The 18,037-nt window shown below is 41.8% G+C and overlaps 1 protein-coding gene across 3 annotated transcripts in view; it reads left to right on the top strand.

Moving 5' to 3' along the window:
* DCDC2 (doublecortin domain containing 2) overlaps window positions 1–18,037 on the top strand; it is a 152,323-nt gene that overhangs the window by 32,612 nt on the left and 101,674 nt on the right. The window lies entirely within an intron of this gene.

The following is an 18,037-nucleotide window of genomic DNA, read 5'->3' on the forward strand; positions in this document are numbered from 1 at the left end:
ATCCATTACAGTTATTTTTGGATAATTTCTATTTGCTCTGTAATATTCTATTTAACATCTTTAAGTTACATAGTTTTTTCCTACTTCTGAATTATTCTCTCAGGATAAGTGTGAGAAATTCAGTGCCAAAGGGCACACACAGCCCATATTAGACCTCCGGATATGAAATTCCACAGAGTTTTGAAGAACTATTCTATTAATTTAATGTTATCAGTAACGTAGTTTTTCCATACAGTTCCTCGCATTGAGAGAATGGTATTTAATTCATCTCAAGTACATGCAGGAGTTTCGATTTTCTTAAAGCACTCTGAATTTGGCAGTATTTTGGCATGTGTTTCTCTTGTTTGTTGAAATGCTTCAAGAAATCCCTTTGGAAAGAGGAAAGTAGGATAGTAATTTAGCACAAATTCTCCAATTTTAACCAGTTTTATCGGATGAGCCTGGTGCAGATGTGATGGTTTGCTTTTCTGGGACTCATTCTTCCCTCTCTGTTGCCCAGGTGACCTCCTCTGTGCCTCTTCTGGTCAACAAGGTCCCGTGTGTCTTCTTGAGGTCGGGCTTAGCATCTGCCTATTTTATGACCACACATATGTGAGGCTCACAATTGTGTGATCCCCAAAGTCTCCCTTGGTCGGCTTCTTGAGTTGAGCTGCTTCTGTGTTTCCAGGGAAGCTGGAAATTCTTTCTTCCCTGTTCTAAATGCCTTCTACATGTCCCGGCTTTAGCAGATACAGATACTGGTATGAATAGTAAGGAACGTGTCCTAAACTTGCCATGTTTCCTACCGACGCTGATAATACCAAGCAGCAAGAGCCCTCTCCGCTTCTTTACCCCCTTTTCAAGCCCTGAACTCTTCAGTAGAAGCCCGTGTCTTGCTTTCCTCTCCGGATGCCCTCGTCAAGCTCTCCAGTGGTATCTGTGTTGACCAATCCAGTGAGCATTTTTTCCTGTCCCCCTCTTCATCCGTCTCTGCACACCTGGTCCTCTCTCTCAGCTTCCGGAACATTGCACTCTCTAGGTTTACCTGTTACCTGTCTGTCCACTTTTCTCCCGTCTCCTGTGGAATTTTTTCTCCTCCGTCATCCAGTCCCCAGCCTGGGTCCTGAGCCCCTGTCTTTTTTGCTTTCCGTGCCCTCCCCTGGCGAGTGCACTCAGCCCCATGGCTTTACATGCCACACACGTGCTGATCGCCCCCAGTTTGCATCTCTTGTGGCTTCTTCCGTGAGCTGCAGCTCGCCTACGTGGTGACACGGAGGTCTACTTGGAGGTCTCACGGACATCTCCGGCGTAACGTCCCAAACGAAACTCTTGATTCTCCAGCCAGGGCAAATCTTTCTTGTCTGCCTCAGAGGCAGCACCACTGTATGTCCAACTGCTCAAGCCCTCTTTCCCTCACTCTCCACACGCTTCTTCCGGGAACTTCTAATTTCTGCCTCCAATGTGTCTTGGCTCTACCTCCTTTTTTCTTTCCCCATAGTCATCCCCTCGGAGAAGCCGCCACCGTCCCTTACGTGGATGTAAGTAAGTAAGGTCTCCTTGCTTCCTGTTTTGGTTTCTCCACTTACTCTCCACGTGGCAGCCAGAGCCACCCTTGTAGAAATCTGTGGTCGAGACTCATTGCACTTAGGCTAACATCTCGCCTCCTTTCCTTGGCTCAGGAGGCCCGGCATTGTGCCTGCGGCTTGCTCTTTTCCCCTCTTACCTACCACACTCCTGCCTCCCACCTGTCGTATCTCGCGACTACTTCATTTTCTTCAGAGCACTTTCCGTAATTTGTGATTATGCACTTGTTTGTTTTATTTTATTTTTTTACTTTTTGTTTGTTACCCCTGCACTATACTGTGGGCTTCACGAGGACGGGGATCTGGAGTTATTTACCGGCGAATACTCGACACTTACCCCAATGCCTGGTGCACAGTAGATAGAAGTCACTGAATGCGTGAACCCGCTTTGTTGAGAGTAAACAAGATGGATATTTTCTGAACAGTGAGAGTCAGCGGCGTCGTTGGTCTTTCTGTGAGCAATATAAAGTGTTATGACCAGCTCAGGGAGTGGTTGTGGTCTTCACGACCACTGGTCCGTCACTGATTCTTGAGAATTCAGATTTAATTACCGTCATACCTGTTTTGTGAGGTGCACGGCTGCAGACACGCCATCTTGTCCGCAGTTGAAGCTGAAGTTGATGGAAGATTTTATCAAAAACCCACCTGGGTCAATTTTATATTAATTTTTCTAACAGTTACGAGAGGATACCTGTAATGGGTCCCACTTGGTGTACATAATGACGTTTTAATCCAAACCATGGAGATCTCCATTGCCTTGGCAATTCTTTGACACGTAGGGTTAGCAAATGATATTTGTAATAGGTTAAGTTTAAAAGCTTTACTTTTAGTTCAAGATAGGTTGCATTTTAATAATACTTGAATATTTTTGGATAATGTGAGAATTTGAAGGGAACCGAGAGAGGCCCAGGATGGGGTCTCCTCCTCCTACGGCCGGGTGGACGCGGCTACCCAGGTTGGTGAGGTGATCTGCCTCAGTGACTCAGGTAGGAGTTGGGCCGCTAAGGGCTTGAAGCCGACGCCCAGCTCCATGCTCCTCAGTAACGTGGTGCCGCCTTGTTCACTGCCCCACCGCACCCCACCCCGCAGGCTGCTCGGTGAGAATGGCGGCCCCTGTCTGCCCTCCTCGATACTGCATCCCCAGCAGGGAGCACAGTCAGTGCTGCGGCCCTCCCCTGGCCGTCTGCTGGTGGGTTAATAGCTTCCTTAGTGCTGATGAATGACCGACCGTACATCATGGACCTTTGGCACATTCTTGAGTGGGAGTCTTGGGGACTCGGTGACCTATTTAAATGCAGGTGGAAGCTGCACTCTGCCCGCCCACAGGGACCGCGCTGCATACTCAGCATTGCTAACTTTCATCTCGCATTGCTCTGGACACACTTCCCCCTGCCCTGCATTCCTAGTGGAAATTTTACATTCCATTGCCTGGATTGGTTTGGGAACTGAAATCCCAGTTGGGAAAACAAAACAAACAAAGATGACTGTGGTAAAATAGTAAGTGTGGTGGAATGAGTTAAGAAGGAATACAAAAGAAAAGGCAAACAATGAAAAAAATAAGTTTGCAATGCTTGGTTGGTGGTATTTCCTGTGATTCCTCCTGAGTTCTCTTGGGTTAATTGGTTATTTTTTAACTTGATGGGGGTGATATTATCCTCTTCTGCACAGCATTAGGGAAACTCATGCAGACCTACTTATAAATGCCTTAAAAATGACTCAAGGCACATTCAGTTTTCCTATAAGGTAAAGTGCCCATTGTGGGTAATATTTTTTAGAATAAAGGTAATAAATGTGAGGTTTGATATTACATATTCAGAATGTTTAGGATGATCTAAAAAATATTCCACAAAATGCAATAAAGAGAAACTTTAAACCAGAATGGCAGTAGTTTAAAAATTTGTGGTATGCTGGGAAATTGATTTGACTGTTCAAAATTTGATGAAAATTGATGGCATTCTGCTTATTAATGCAAGAAGATTTAACAACCTGGACACTTTATTTTTTAAAGTTATTTTTGTTAGATACTTTTTATTTTTTATTTATTTTTATTTTTTATTTACTTTTTGGAGAGAAAGAGAGTGTGAGCTGGGGAGGGGGGCAGGGAGAGAGAGTGAGAGCAAGACAGAGAGAGACTCTTCAGCAGGCTCCACATTCAGTGCAGAACCCGACATGGGGCTTGATCCCACAACCCTGGGATCATGACCTGAGCCAAACTCAAGTCAGATGCTCAACCGACTGAGCCACCCAGTGCCCCTAGATGTTAGTTTTTAGAATATTTTCATTTTCACAGCAAAATTGAGGGGAAGGTACAGAGATTTCCCATGTGTTCCCTGCCCCCACACATGCACAGCCTTCCCCATTATCAACATCAATCTGTTCAAGTGGTACATTGAGACGTCATAATCACCCAGAGTCCATATTTACATTAGGGTTCACTCTGCTGTGCGTTTTGTGGGTTTGGACAAATTTATAATGACATGTCACTTTCAGGTTACTTTTAAGCTAGAAGGAAATCCTTTGCCTTGCTGCTATGGTTTTGAATGGCCATGTCATTTATTTGTGACTTTGTTTTGGGTGGTTTCCCTGTTTCAAAGAAGGGAGGCATTCATTTAGAGAGTAGTTAAAAAGACAAATCTGCAAACCGCTGCCAAGGTATCCTTTACTGGCAGAAAAATAACCCTCTGCATAAGAGATACTAATTCACACCTGACAGATGAATCCAACTCCTTCCTCTGGGAATCCGCCCCTGGACTGGTTACAACAACATGGGGACCTGTAGAGGATCCAGGTAGAGATGAGTGGTTTCATCAGCTCATGGAAACTAATTGGACCCTTCTGGGAATGTTCTAACCAGCTTGTTCATTATAATTAGAGACATCTTCTATAACTAGGTTCTCAGTGAGGTTAGAGTAGTTGAAATTTTTCATTATTATATAGCAATGAATATTTTCTCCCCAAAATATCTCAGTGGCTGGGCTGATTTTACCACCATGCCTTTATGGAATTTCTAGAAGTTTGGGGGGTAAAAGATTTCAATGTTCATTCTATTGGGGTTCTATAAATTGTACTGATATAATCATGTAAAGAGTATTTGATAGGTAGTAGGCAAAGGGAGAGAAAGTTGAGTGGTCTTGAGAGAATATGGAGACACTGAATAAGGGCATTCTGGGCTTGCCTATATATAAATATTTATATACATTCAGTTATAGATAATTCAAGAAAGATCTTATTTAAATAAGTGTGAATATGTGTCTACTATTGGTGGCCCACTTCTGTCTTGGGCACCATTAGCAGTAGGAATGGATCCTGTGTGGACTGGGAAACAGAAGACACAGATTCATGGGTCCACTTCTTTGCTTACTGTGTGACCTTGACAGATAGAGAGGTCCGTGTTTTCCCATTTATACAATTGGAGTAATACTAACCCTATAATGTGATTTTGAGGAACAAATGTCACTGTAAATGAAAGCATTTTATAAATTCTGGTGTGTTTTACAATTGTAAACTTACTTGAAAATAACTATCATATGAAAATGACGTAAAAAGTTAAGGTAACATATGGAAAGTGTCTGATACAGTTCAGGGCATGGCATGTGCTAAAAAAAAAATGGCTTGGTGTCAGGAGAAAGATCTGGACTAAAGATAGATATTTGATCGTTATCAACAAAATGATGTTAATAAATAACATTGAGTTGGATAAATTTGACTAGGGAGAGTGTTTGAGTTATAAAGAAAAGAGTACAGGGGGGCACCTGGGTGGCTCAGTCAGTTGGGTGTGCAACTCTTGGTTTCGGCTAAGGTCACAATCTCACGGCTCATGGGTTCGAGCCCTGTATTGGGCTCTGCGCTGATGGCATGGAGCCTGCTTGGGATTCTCTCTCTCCCTCTCTGTCCTTCCCCCATTTGAGCTTGCTCTCTCCCAAAAAGAAATAAATGTTAGGTATGTAATATGTATTTACAGTATGTACATAAGAGTGTAGCGTGCATGGATGTAACTCTGGGGGAAGAACCAACATTTAGGTGTGGACAGAAGTATTCTTTAGCATAGGAAACATGAATCACATGATCATTAGCATGATCACAGAATGATGGAGTTGGACAACGTATTGACATATTGCTGAATTATGACAGATTTTTGAGCTACACATTCTATGTTTATTTTTCTTCACTCTCATAGAGGATCACATACCCCAAATACCTAGGAGCTATGCTATTCCAGATTAACGGTATTTTTGGAACTTAATTTTCTTAAGTCCTGGAGAGCTCAGTACGAGAAAAAAGACATTTTAGTATGTCAGATATCATAAAGGATATGTTTTGTAAGAAATATCCAAGGTTAAAATCTGTATTTGTTTAAAAAAAAAACCCTTTAAATCTGTTACGAGAACGAATAGAGCAGATGGGCATTATGTATATCATGTAATTTTGTGTTGACTGAAGAATCTGGAGGAGGTTCAAGATGGCGGCCTAGGAAGACCCTGAATTCACCACCTCCCACAGACACTCCAAGTGTACAGCTATCTATAGAACAATTCTCTCTGAAAGAGACCTGAGAACTAGCTGAATGTCTCCCTGACGACAAAGGATAAAAAGGCCATGTCAAGATGTCTAGGAGAGGCAGAGGCACAGTCTTGCCAAAAACCCCACTCCCAGAACAGCTCACTACAAGATGGAAGGGTCTTGCAAAAATGGAACACATCCCTGAGGAGCAAGGGGTGTGGGACCCCCAATCCTTGGAACCATGCTCTGGAGAGACGAGCCTTCCACATGTCTGGCTTTGAAAACGAACAGGGCTTATGTCCAACAGACCCAAACGGCTGTAGGAAACTTGGCTCTCAAAGGGCTTGTGCACGGACTTGCTCGCCCCAGGACCCAGTGCAAAAGCAGCAGGTTGAAAACTGCCCAGACCTGGACATCACTGGAGTCTTCTCTCTGTTCTCCAGCCCCACCTCTAGCCTTCCACGCCATGGGATTGCTTCCTCTGCTCTTTTACCCTGCTCTTAGCTTTTGTTACACTTCTGTGCACTTAAAGGTCTCGTGGGGAAGAATTTAGTGGATGATGAGGATGTGTGCCCTACTTCTCGGTCTTCTCTGTCACGTCAGCCCATGGACTGGCTGTCTCTGGAAGGCTTTTTTTCTGCCTGCTGTGCCCCGGGGGATGAAAGCAGCTATAGATTTCTTCTCATTTAGAAAGGGCTCATCCCTCTCTGGAATTCAGTTCATTTAGATTTCTTTGCATCCTAAGGTCTTTGATGCATTAAAAAAAAAAATGATGGGTTCCAGTTTAAGATGGCGACAGAGAAAGATCCTGAACTCACCTCTTCCTGTGGACACCCTGAGTCTACAGCTACATGTGGAACAAACTTTTTAAAAAACTCTAAAGGCTGGCTGAGTGGCAACTACACATAAGGTAAACGAGAAACAAGGTGCATCAAAGCAGGAAGGAGAGGCCAGGACATAACTCCCCACGTTTAAACCCCACCCTTGGCCAAGGCAAACCCACAGGTGGGAGAAAACTCAAAACCTGAAATTCCTTCCTGAGGAGTGAATGGTTCAAACACCACACTGGGCGCCTCAGCATTTAGAGCCTGTTCCTGAGCGATAGACCCCCCAGATAGCTAACTTTAAAGAGCAATGGGGCCTGCGTCCTAAGACCCACAAGATAGCAGTGATCTGGAGGACATCTCTTAAAAGCCTTGTGTGGATGGACTCACCTGCTCCGAGGTCAAGCTCAGAAGCAGCCGATTGTGCTCACACTCAAAGTGAAGGAGGCTCACTTCCTTCTACTGAAGTGTCAGCCTGAGAGGCAGATGTCTAATTTAATGCTGACATCCAAGGAGCCTGCTTGAACACTATCCAGGGATGAACACTGGCAGGTGCCACCTTTGCACTCTGTCCTTACTGGGCTCTAGAGCACCAGTATCTCCTGGAAGGAGGCTTTTGTATGAGTTTGGTCCCTCAGTCTTTGGGGCTCCCAAGTAAGGGACACCTCTTGACCATCTGGCTTTGGAGGCCAAGGGACCTTGTGTTCCTGGTCCCATGGGATTGTAATAGTTGGTGTCATCCAGAAAGGAACTTCTATATCCCCATCTCACACCTCCATTCTTGCAGTTACTGCCAGGGAACATTGCCGCATTGCCTGGCTCTGGCAGCCAGTGGGGCTTATGCTTGTGGTTCCCACAAGACTGTAACCAATGGAGAAAGAGTTCTTCTGTGAGCTGCCACACCCCTAGGACCAAGCAAAAGGCAACAGACCCAGGAGCTCTGTCTTTCTGTGAAGGAGTCTATTAGCTAATCATGATGGCAGCCTGAGAAGCAGGCTTCTAAATTATACGAGGGGCTAACTCCAATCTTCTCCAGAGACTGTGGAAGGTGGGTGCTGTCTTCACATTCTCTCTCTGCCATGCTCCAGAGCACCAGTGTCTCCTAGACGGGAGCTTTACTCACAGCTGGTACCCTTGTTTTTATGTCTTGTGACTGATGCCCGTGGGACCCTGCCAGATCTCCAGGCCAGTGGGGCTTATGCTTGTGGTCCCCAAGGGCATATGTAGGACTGTATATATTTACATACTTTTAAAAGTTGCTGCCTGAGGATCTGGCTTCCCAACAGCCTGAGCCTAGGTGCTGAGAATCTCCCCTTAGGGACACTGACAAGTCTTGGCACTTCAGCTACTGGGAGCCATTAAATATCTAATAGGCTGCATGGGCAAGCTCAAAGGTGTGGGAGATGACAGAGGGCTAGGGCAGGGTTGAACCAGGATCACTTGCTACACAAAGCCACTTCCTCAAGACTGGGAGACTTGGTTGTTTCACATACTGTATGAAAACCAACACAGCAAAAAAAGAGGAATCCATTCCAAATGAGAAAAAACCTTAATGAAATAGAGATAAGTAATTTACCTGATAAAGAGTTGAATATTTTCCGGGATAGATCATAATCCTTTGCTAGGCTACAAAAGTCTCAATAAATTTAAGAGGCCTGGAATCATGTCAAGCATCCTTTTTGACCACACTGGTATGAAACTAGAAATTAATTACATGAAGAAAAGTGTAAAACTCACAAATAGGTGGAGATTAAACAACATGCTACTGAACCACCAGTGAACCAAAGAAGAGACCAAAAGGGAAATGAAAAATACCTGAGACAAACAAAAATGAAAATACAACACACCAGAGTTTATAGGGGGTGGCAAAAGCAGTTCCAAGAGGGAAGTTTGTAGAGATAAATGCCTTCCTCAGGAAGCAAGTAAAGTCTGAAATAAACAACCTAACATTATTCATCCAGGAACTAGGAAGAAAAGAACAAAGTCCCAAATTTGAAGAAGGAAGGAGATAACAAAGATTAGAAGACAAATAAATGAAATAGAGATTAAAAAGACAATAAAGATCAGTGGAACTAAGGACTGGTTCTTTGAAAAGATAAAATTGACAACCCTTTAGTTAGACTCACCAAGAAAAAAGAGAAGACTCAAATAAATCAGAAACGAAAGAGGAGATGTCACAACTGATACTACAGAAATATAAAGGATCATAAGAGACTACTATGAAAAATTGTATGCTCCAAACTGGACAACCTTGAAGAAATGGATAAATCCCAGGAAACATACAACCTACTAAGACTGAATCCTGATGAAATTCAAAATCTGAATAGGCGGATCAGTAATCAAAAACCTACCAAAAAAACAAAAGTCCAGGGCCAGATGACTTCACTAGTGAATTTTACTAAACGTTCAAAGAAGAATTAATATGAATCCTTCTCAAAGTCTTTCAAAAAATAGAAGGGGAGGGAAAGCTTCCAAACTCATTTTATAAGGCCAACATTACCCTGATACGAAAACCAGACAAGGAATGCCACAAGAAAAGAAAATTACAGGCCTGTGTTCTTGATGAACATAGCAAAAATCCTCAACAAAATATTAACAAACCAAAGTTGACATTTAAAGGATGGCATACCATGATCAAGTGAGATTTGAGATTTATTCTGGGGATGAAAGGATGGTTCAACATCCTCAAATCAGGGTGATACACTACCACATTAGCAAAATGTGGATAAATGAAATCAAATGAAGGACAAAAATCATATGGTCATCTCAATAGATGCAGGAAAAGCATTTTGCAAAATTCAACATTCATTTATGATGAAACACTCTCAACAAAGTGTGAATAGGGGGAACATAACAAAGGCCGTGTATGATAAACCCACAGCTAACAGTGAAAAAGTGAAAGCCTCCTTTAAGGCTAGGAACAAGACAAGGATGCCTGCTTTCATTATTTTTATTTAATATCATATTGGAAGTCCTAGCCAGAGCAGTTAGGCAAGAAAAAAAAAAAATAAAAGGCATCAAAATTGGAAGTGAAGAAGTGGAACTGTCACTGCTTGCAGATGTCATGATATTATATATTGAAAACCCTAAATATTTCACCAAAATACCCGTTAGAACTAGTAAATGAATTCAGTAAAGTTAGAGGACACATAATTAAAACACAAAAATCGGTTGTGTTTCTACACACTAATAACAAACCGTGAGAAAGAAAAAGAAAGCAATTCTGTTTACAGTTGCCTCAGAAAGAGTAAAATACCTAGGAATAAATTGAACCAAGGAGGTGAAAGACTGATATACTGAAATCTATAAGACATTAATGAAAGAAATTGAAGAAGACACAAATGAGTGGAAAGGTATAACATGCTCCTGGATTGGAAGAATAAATATTATTAAAATGTCCTTACTACCCAGAGCAATCTACTGATTCAGTGCAATCCCTATTGCACATTCCAGTAACATTTTTTTAAAAGAAATAGAAAAAAAATCATCTTAAAATGTGTATGGAACCACAGAAATCCCCAAGCAGCCAAAGCGGTCTTGAGAAAGAAGAACACAGTTGGAGGCATCATACTCCCCAATATCAAACTATTTTACAAGGCTATACTAATTAAAACAGTATGGTATTGGCATAAAAGCAGACATATAGATCAATAGAACAGAACAGAGAGCCTTGAAATTAACCCATGCACATATGGTCAGTTTATGACAAAGGAGGGAAACATATACAGCAGGGAAACTCTGTTCAATAAACAGTGTTGGGAAAACTAGACAGGCATATGCAAAAGAATGAAACTTGACCATGCTATCTCTCACTATATTCAAAAATTAACTCAAAATGGATTAAGGACTTGAATGTTTAAGACCTAAAAGCATAAAACTCCTAGAAGAAAACATAGGCAGTTAAGCTCCTTGACCTCAGTCTTGGCTATGATAATTAAAAAAAAAAATTTTGTTTTTACATTTATTTATTTTTGAGAGACAGAGAGAGACAGAGTACAAGTGGGGGAGGGGCAGAGAGAGCAGGAGACACAGAATCCAAAGCAGGCTGCAGGCTCAGAGCTGTGAGCACAGAGCCCGACGTGGGGCTCAAACTCACAAACCGTGAGATCATGACCTGAGCCAAAGTAATACGCTTAACCTACTGAGCCACCCAGGTGCCCCTTGGCTATGATAATTTGAATCTGACAATGAAAGAAAGCAAAAACAGCCTACTGAATGGTAGAAAATATTTGCAAATCCTACATCTGCCAGGAGGCTCATCTCCAAGATATATTAAGAACTCATACAACACAGTGGCAAAAAAACCCCAAGCAATCCCATTAAAAAATGGGCAGAAGATCTGAGTAGACGTTTTCCCAAGGAAGACCTACAGATGGCCAATAGGTACATAAAAAGATACTCAACATCATTAATCATCAGGGATATGCAAATCAAAATCACAAGGAGATACCAGTTCACACGTATTAGGCCATTATCAAGAAGACAAGAAATGACAGTGTTGGTGCAGATGCGGAGAAGTAGGAACCCTTGTGCACTGTTGGTGGGAATGTAAATTGGTGCGGTCACTGTGGAAAACAGTATGGAGGTTCCTTCAGCATCATAGGATCCAAAAATTCTACTTAGGGGTATTTTCTGAAGAAAATAAAAACATTAATGAAAAGATATATGTATCCCCATGTTCATTGCAGCATTGTTTACAAAAGCCAAGATATTAAAACAGCCTAAGTGTCTATCAATGTGTGAGTGGATAAAAATTGTGAGATATATATTTGTATATATAATTATAAGGGAATATTATTTAGCCACAAAAAAAGAATGAATTCTTGCCATTTGACAACATGGATGGGCCTCAAGGGCATTATGCTAAGTGAAAAAAAAATCAGAGAAAGACACATACAATATGATCTCTCTTCTGTGTGCAGTTAAAAAAACCCCATAAAACAAGCTCATGGATAGAGTATAGATGGGTGATTGTCAGAGGTGAGAGGGTGGGTAGGAGAAATGGGTGAAGGGGTCAAAAGGCAAAAGAAATTATATAGAAAGAATTGAAGTATAAAAGGAAAGTACCCTTATTGCATCCCCTCACTTATCCTACTCCAGCGCACCCTCCAAGACTAACCACACTTAAAAATTTCACTAAGCCTGAGTGGCTTAGTTTGTTAAGCGTCCGACTCGTGATTTCTGCTCGGGTCATGATCTTGCAGTTTGAGGGTTTGAGCCCTGCATCAGGCTCTGTGCTATTTTAGAGCAGAGCCTGCTTAGGATTCTCTCTCTCCCTCTCTGTTCTTCCCCCACTCACACACTCTCTCAAAATAAATAAATAAAACTTTAAAAAAAGTCACTATGTGTTTATGAGGGTGTATACATACATGTACATGTTACGCATGTACATAATGACATGGGATTTTTACATATAAAAATCATGATATTTAGCGTATCTTTCAGTTTTTGTTGTCATGCTGGGAACAATAGTTCCCTACAACCTTCTACCTTCTTACCAGAAGCAGAACTATCCCTGGGAGGGGGACGACCTTTAATAATAGAAACACAATCTTTTTTTTTTTTTTTTAATTTTCTTTTTTTAATGTTTATTTATTTTTGAGACCGAGGAAGACGGAGTGCGAGTGGGGGAGGGGCAGAGAGAGAAGGAGACACAGAACCCGAAGCAGGCTCCAGGCTCTGAGCTGTCAGCACAGAGCCCAACGCGGGGCTCGAACCCACGAACCGTGAGATCATGACCTGAGCCGAAGTCGGATCCTTAACTGACTGAGCCACCCAGGCACCCCAGAAACACAATCTTGATACAAGCACGGAAGATGCATTTTCTTTATCAAAATATGTCCCAATTATTAGAATTTATTTCCTCAGATATGAAAAAGGGACACATAGTGATAGGAAAAGGATGCAATTTTTGTGTCTCAGAAGGTCTGTGTTAATCCGTAGGTTAGAATGTGGCAAAACTCACAACTGAGATGCAGTGTAAGACCATTGGTAGAAATCCAAGGAGAGGGTGAGTCAACTATTCTTTAGGAAAGTTTGGTTATTGTCCTCACATCTTGTTCTGCGCCTTTTCTTGTCCCATTTCTCTTTTAGTCCATGTGTCTGGAGTATCTCCATGAGAAATGGCTTCATTCCATGAAGCTTAGGAGAGATTCCCAGCATGAAATCCCCTCTGACAGAGGCATTTTCCAGTTATTTATTATCATAGAAACCATCACATCATACTGTCAGCATCCATCAGGCATCTTGGCCAGTCTTTCTTCAATATTATTACTTAAAAAATAGTAATATTGAAAAACAAGGATAATTATTTTAAAAAACACTTCTTTTTTTTAATGTTTATTTTTCAGAGAGAAAGAAAGTGTGATCGGGGGAGGGGCAGAGAGAGAGGGAGACACAGAACCCAAAGCAGGCTCCAGGCTCTGAGCTGTCAGCACAGAGCCCGAGGCAGGGCTTGAACTCAAAAATGGTGAGATCATGACCTAAGCTAAAGTCAGACGCTTAACTGACTAAGCCCCCCAAGCGCCCCTGAAAAACTTCTTTAGGACAATCCCTAATTAGCCTAGTTTGGACATGTCTGCTATGTTGACTCCTAGGCGAGTTATTTTCAACTCTGGTTGAAACTCTGGTCTTTTATAAATGTTTGGCCCTTTTCTTCTCATTTATCAAAAAATGGTGAAAATTAGGGGCGCCTGGGTGGCTCAGTCAGTTGAGAGTCTGACTTCAGCTCAGGTTATGATCTCGCAGTTTGTGGGTTTGAGCCCCGCGTCAGGCTCTGCATTGTCAGCACAGAGACCACTGTGGATCCTCTGTTCCCCTCCTCTCTCTGCCCCACCCTCCACTTGTTTTCTCTTTCTCTCAAAATAAATAAATAAAAACTTGTAAAAAATTGGTGAAAATTGATTAAATATTTTTGTAAAGGACTTTGTTCTCCTCTTTGATGCTGTGTGCCGTCTCTGCAAAGAAGTTAACAAAGTTTCCTCAAAGATTCCCATTTGGAGAACCTACTTTTTCTTCAATCCAAACAATAAGGAAAATACAGAGTTGAGATCTCTTTGTGTGGGTTGGCCTATATTTTTTTCAAATAAATAGCTTCATTACATTCCCCCCCTCCCCAAAATGCCTAAGTTTATCTTACGGATAGTCATAAAAACCTGGTATGTGTTCTTAAAAGTTATTTAATATTGACTTAAAAATTTTTATAACGGGTGTTCACGAGGGGTCAGTGGTCGCTAGATTTTTGGGATGGCATCTATTTAACAGCATTTCCTTAGGTCCTGAGACTGACTTTGATTTTCTCGGGCTAGATTTCAAGAGGTTTCAAGAGGGTGATGTATCCGTGCTGAGATTTGAGGCAGGTGGATTCTCTGAAGCATTCAGCCTAACAGCCCGAGGGAGTGGTATTGCCACTTAGCTAATTAGTTCATGCAGCATCCCTTTGGGCTAGTTTAGCAGGATTATCACTATTTTTGCGGATTAAGAAAATGAGGCGTGAGGCTTTGAATTGGTTCACGTCAAAAGTTTTGGCAGTCACGGGGCGCCTGGGTGGCGCAGTCGGTTAAGCATCCGACTTCAGCCAGGTCACGATCTCGCAGTCTGTGAGTTCGAGCCCCGCGTCGGGCTCTGGGCTGATGGCTCAGAGCCTGGAGCCTGTTTCCGATTCTGTGTCTCCCTCTCTCTCTGCCCCTCCCCCGTTCATGCTCTGTCTCTCTCAGTCCCAAAAATAAATAAACGTTGAAAAAAAAAATTTAAAAAAAAAATAAAAAGTTTTGGCAGTCAGTGCTGGAGTTTCAGAATTGTAGATCTTTACTCAGTTACTCCATTTGCAGACTTTGGTGTTGTTGTTTCAAATATATGTTTTCAAAGCAACAATTTCATTTTCATTGAGTTTATTTTTATAACAGATTCATACTTTTTGAGTCATGTAGGTTTTAACTTGAATGTGACCCAGCTGTGATTATTGTCCTACTAAGTGTGATGTGGAACTTATGAACTTGAGTTAAATCACAAATAGACTTACCAGGTTCACATAAGCATTGTGGGCATTAAAAATTGTTTGATATGGCCATCTGTGATATAAACACAATCTAAATAAGAAATGAGAGACGGGCACCTGAGTGGTTCAGTTGGTTGAGCATCTGATATCAGCTCAGGTCATAGTCTCACGGTTCGTGAGTTTGAGCCCCATATCGGGCTCGCTGCTGTCCGTACTGAGCCGTCCTCAGATCCTCTGCCCCCCTCGCTCTGCTCCTCCCTCCCTCACTCATGCTTTCTCTCAAAAATAAATAAAAACATTAAGGTAAAAGAAATGAGAGACACAGGGATCTTTTGGAAAGCACCTGTGATTTCTGTCTGAAGACTAGAGTCCTGGCTCACCTCATTCTAACAGAGTGGACATGTCTAATGCCCCTTTTGCCATCTTTCTCTTTAGAACTAGTTTTGAGAAAAATGTTAGCCAAGTATTTATTCAGTTAATACTTACCTACCCACCTGTTTACCTATCTAACTTCCACTGAGGGAATGACTCTTCTCTCCAGTCAGACTCTACTTGTCAATATCCAAATACACTGGTTTTTCCAAGGCAGTGCTGAACTCAGTGAAGAATCCAGGCAACAGGTCCGCTGTAAGCATGTGGGTCCAAAAGGAAAACTCATTTTCCTTGAGTTTATTTTTATAACAGATTATAACAGTTTTGAGTTTTGAATTGATTTTCACTTGACTTGATTCCATAGTCGTGGATTTGACAACTAACGTTGTAGCCAGTGGTCAGTCACTAATGAAAGCTGTTCCTGGCACCCAAGGGTCTGGGTTGCGAGTACCTCACATTCCATCCTGGGGTATATCCATCCCTCCATAACTAGGTGTGTTGCTTAACGTTATAATCATATTTCAAATACTGTCTAAAGGGCAAGGGAAATTGTATGGGCTAATAAGAAAATTTACAAATTTAAAAACATATTCTAACTTATTATTATGTTTTCCATTATCTAAAGCCATAATTCTCTAGGTTAGCACCAAGCGACCAATATTTCATTCCTGTTAAGGGTTCTGGAAAAGCTTCCCTTGTGTGCAGTTGATTTGACTTATTTTTTTGTGTGGGATTGAAGGTATTATTTGAAAATGCATTGTAAATTAAAAATCGTACTTTTTCCAAAAAGTTTGAATTGCTTTATACAATGGTCTTTTTTCTTTTTTTTTTTTTCAGTTGACATATGTTACTTGGATTATATTTTGAGATTCTTAGTATATCTGAAAACAGCCTAGTTAATTTAATTATAATGACTCAAATATCTCTTTAAGATTAATCTTTAGTTCAACTGGCTACTCATGAATATTTGGGGAAAAATTTGCCATGCAGAATGAGGAAAACAGCTATTATTCAGAACAGTGGTTTGATTTAATTCTAGTTAGAACTTATATACTCAGAACTATATAATTATTTTTAAATCATGTGTTTATGAATTTCTGTATATATTATATGTATGCTCTAAAGAAAAATAGCATATTTTAGTCAGTTTGACGAGAGTTTTGAAGTTATTTGTTTACATAACATATTCACCTTCACCTTCAAGAGTCCAACAATGAAGGTCTTTATCAAGGTTAAGAGGCAAGACATTTGGGGAAAAAAAAAGTATGAAATACGTGCTCAGTCTATTACTAGGTAATATTGAGAGTAACCCAAAAGGGACACAATAGGGGGCAAGCAGTTGAAAATCAAATACAGTAAAACTTGGATTGCGAGTAACTTGTTCTGCCAGTGTTCCACAAGACGAGCAAACCTTTCTGATAAACGAGCTGTGTCTTGCAATAGGAGTCATTCAGGACGCTGAATGTCACATGATCACAACTGAGCCAATGGTTCTTGAAATTCAGTTTGATGTACAAATGCTTTGGATTACAAGCATGTTTCCAGAACGAATTATGCTCACAAACCAAGGTTTTACTTTAATAAAATGTGTCCCACGTCAGACGATGGTAAGTGCAATGGGAAAACTGCCGGGAGGGGCAATAGGGAACCAGGATGTGGCGGCAGCTTTAAGTCAAGCAGATGACTAGTGGATGGAGTAGAGGCAGCTGGGGACAAAATCAAGGTCAGGATTAGCTCTATAAAGGGTCCTCATGAGACAGGCAGGAAAGGAGAAAAGTGGGAGAAGATGTGGATGAGGTGAGTTGTGGAGTGAAGGCAGCTCCAAGGGCTTCATGTCTGTTGGCCCCAATTTCCTTAAGTTTGGAAGAAAATGATCTGCTAAGTGTGTCTGGAATGGAAGTTTAGAGTTCAGAGTGAGAGGGAGGGATTCGGACAGCTCATTGCTGGAAAAAACACAAGTAGTTGACGGGGAGGAGAGGGCTACTGGGAGCCAAAACCTGGGCTCAGGAGCAGGTGTCCGGGGGCAGGGGTGGGGTGTGGGGATGGGGCTCCTGCTTCTCACCAGCAGCAGCCATGAGCCTGGAAGCAAAGACCCAGGAAAGTGGGCTGTTGGAGAGGGGAGCAGTGGAGTCCTTGGGGAGAATGTGATGGTGTCACATGCCGGGGGGGGGGGGGCCAGATTCAGCGCGGGAGAGAAGTATGCTGTGACTGGAGAATTACTTTGTTTCTGTTTTATGGAAAGGAATGTATGAGGCCCCTGGGTGGCTCAGTCAGTTGAAGCATCTGACTCTTGACTTTGGCTCAGGTTGTGATCTCACAGTTCGTGAGTTCAAGCCCCATGTCGGGCTCTGTGCTAATGGTGCAGAGCGTGCTTGGGATTCATTCTCTCTCTCTCTCTCTCTCTCTCTCTCTCTCTCTCTCTCTCTCTCTCTTTCCCCCTTCCCCCAAAATAAATAAATAAACTAAACAAACTTACTTGGCCAGTCACTTCTAGAATGTGTCTTTAAAAAAATAAATAAAAACATATAAAATGTTGCCTTAAAATTCTCACAGTAAGCCCAATCGTGAGGCAGTGTGCCAGAGCTTAAGGGAAATTTTTCTTGAGAGCTTGGTTGAGGGCAGGTAATATTGCAGGGCAGGTAATAATACCCTCTGGGCTCTATGTAAGTGGGGGGGAAAACAACAACAACAAGATCTTTAACAAGCCCATTCCTTGGACACCTGTAGTTTTAATTCCTAGGGAAAAAAAAAGAAAGAAAGAAAACCGAAGCTCAGTGATTTAC

The sequence above is a fragment of the Lynx canadensis genome, chromosome B2, assembly GCF_007474595.2.
Source record: "Lynx canadensis isolate LIC74 chromosome B2, mLynCan4.pri.v2, whole genome shotgun sequence".
NCBI classification, from domain to species: domain Eukaryota; kingdom Metazoa; phylum Chordata; class Mammalia; order Carnivora; family Felidae; genus Lynx; species Lynx canadensis.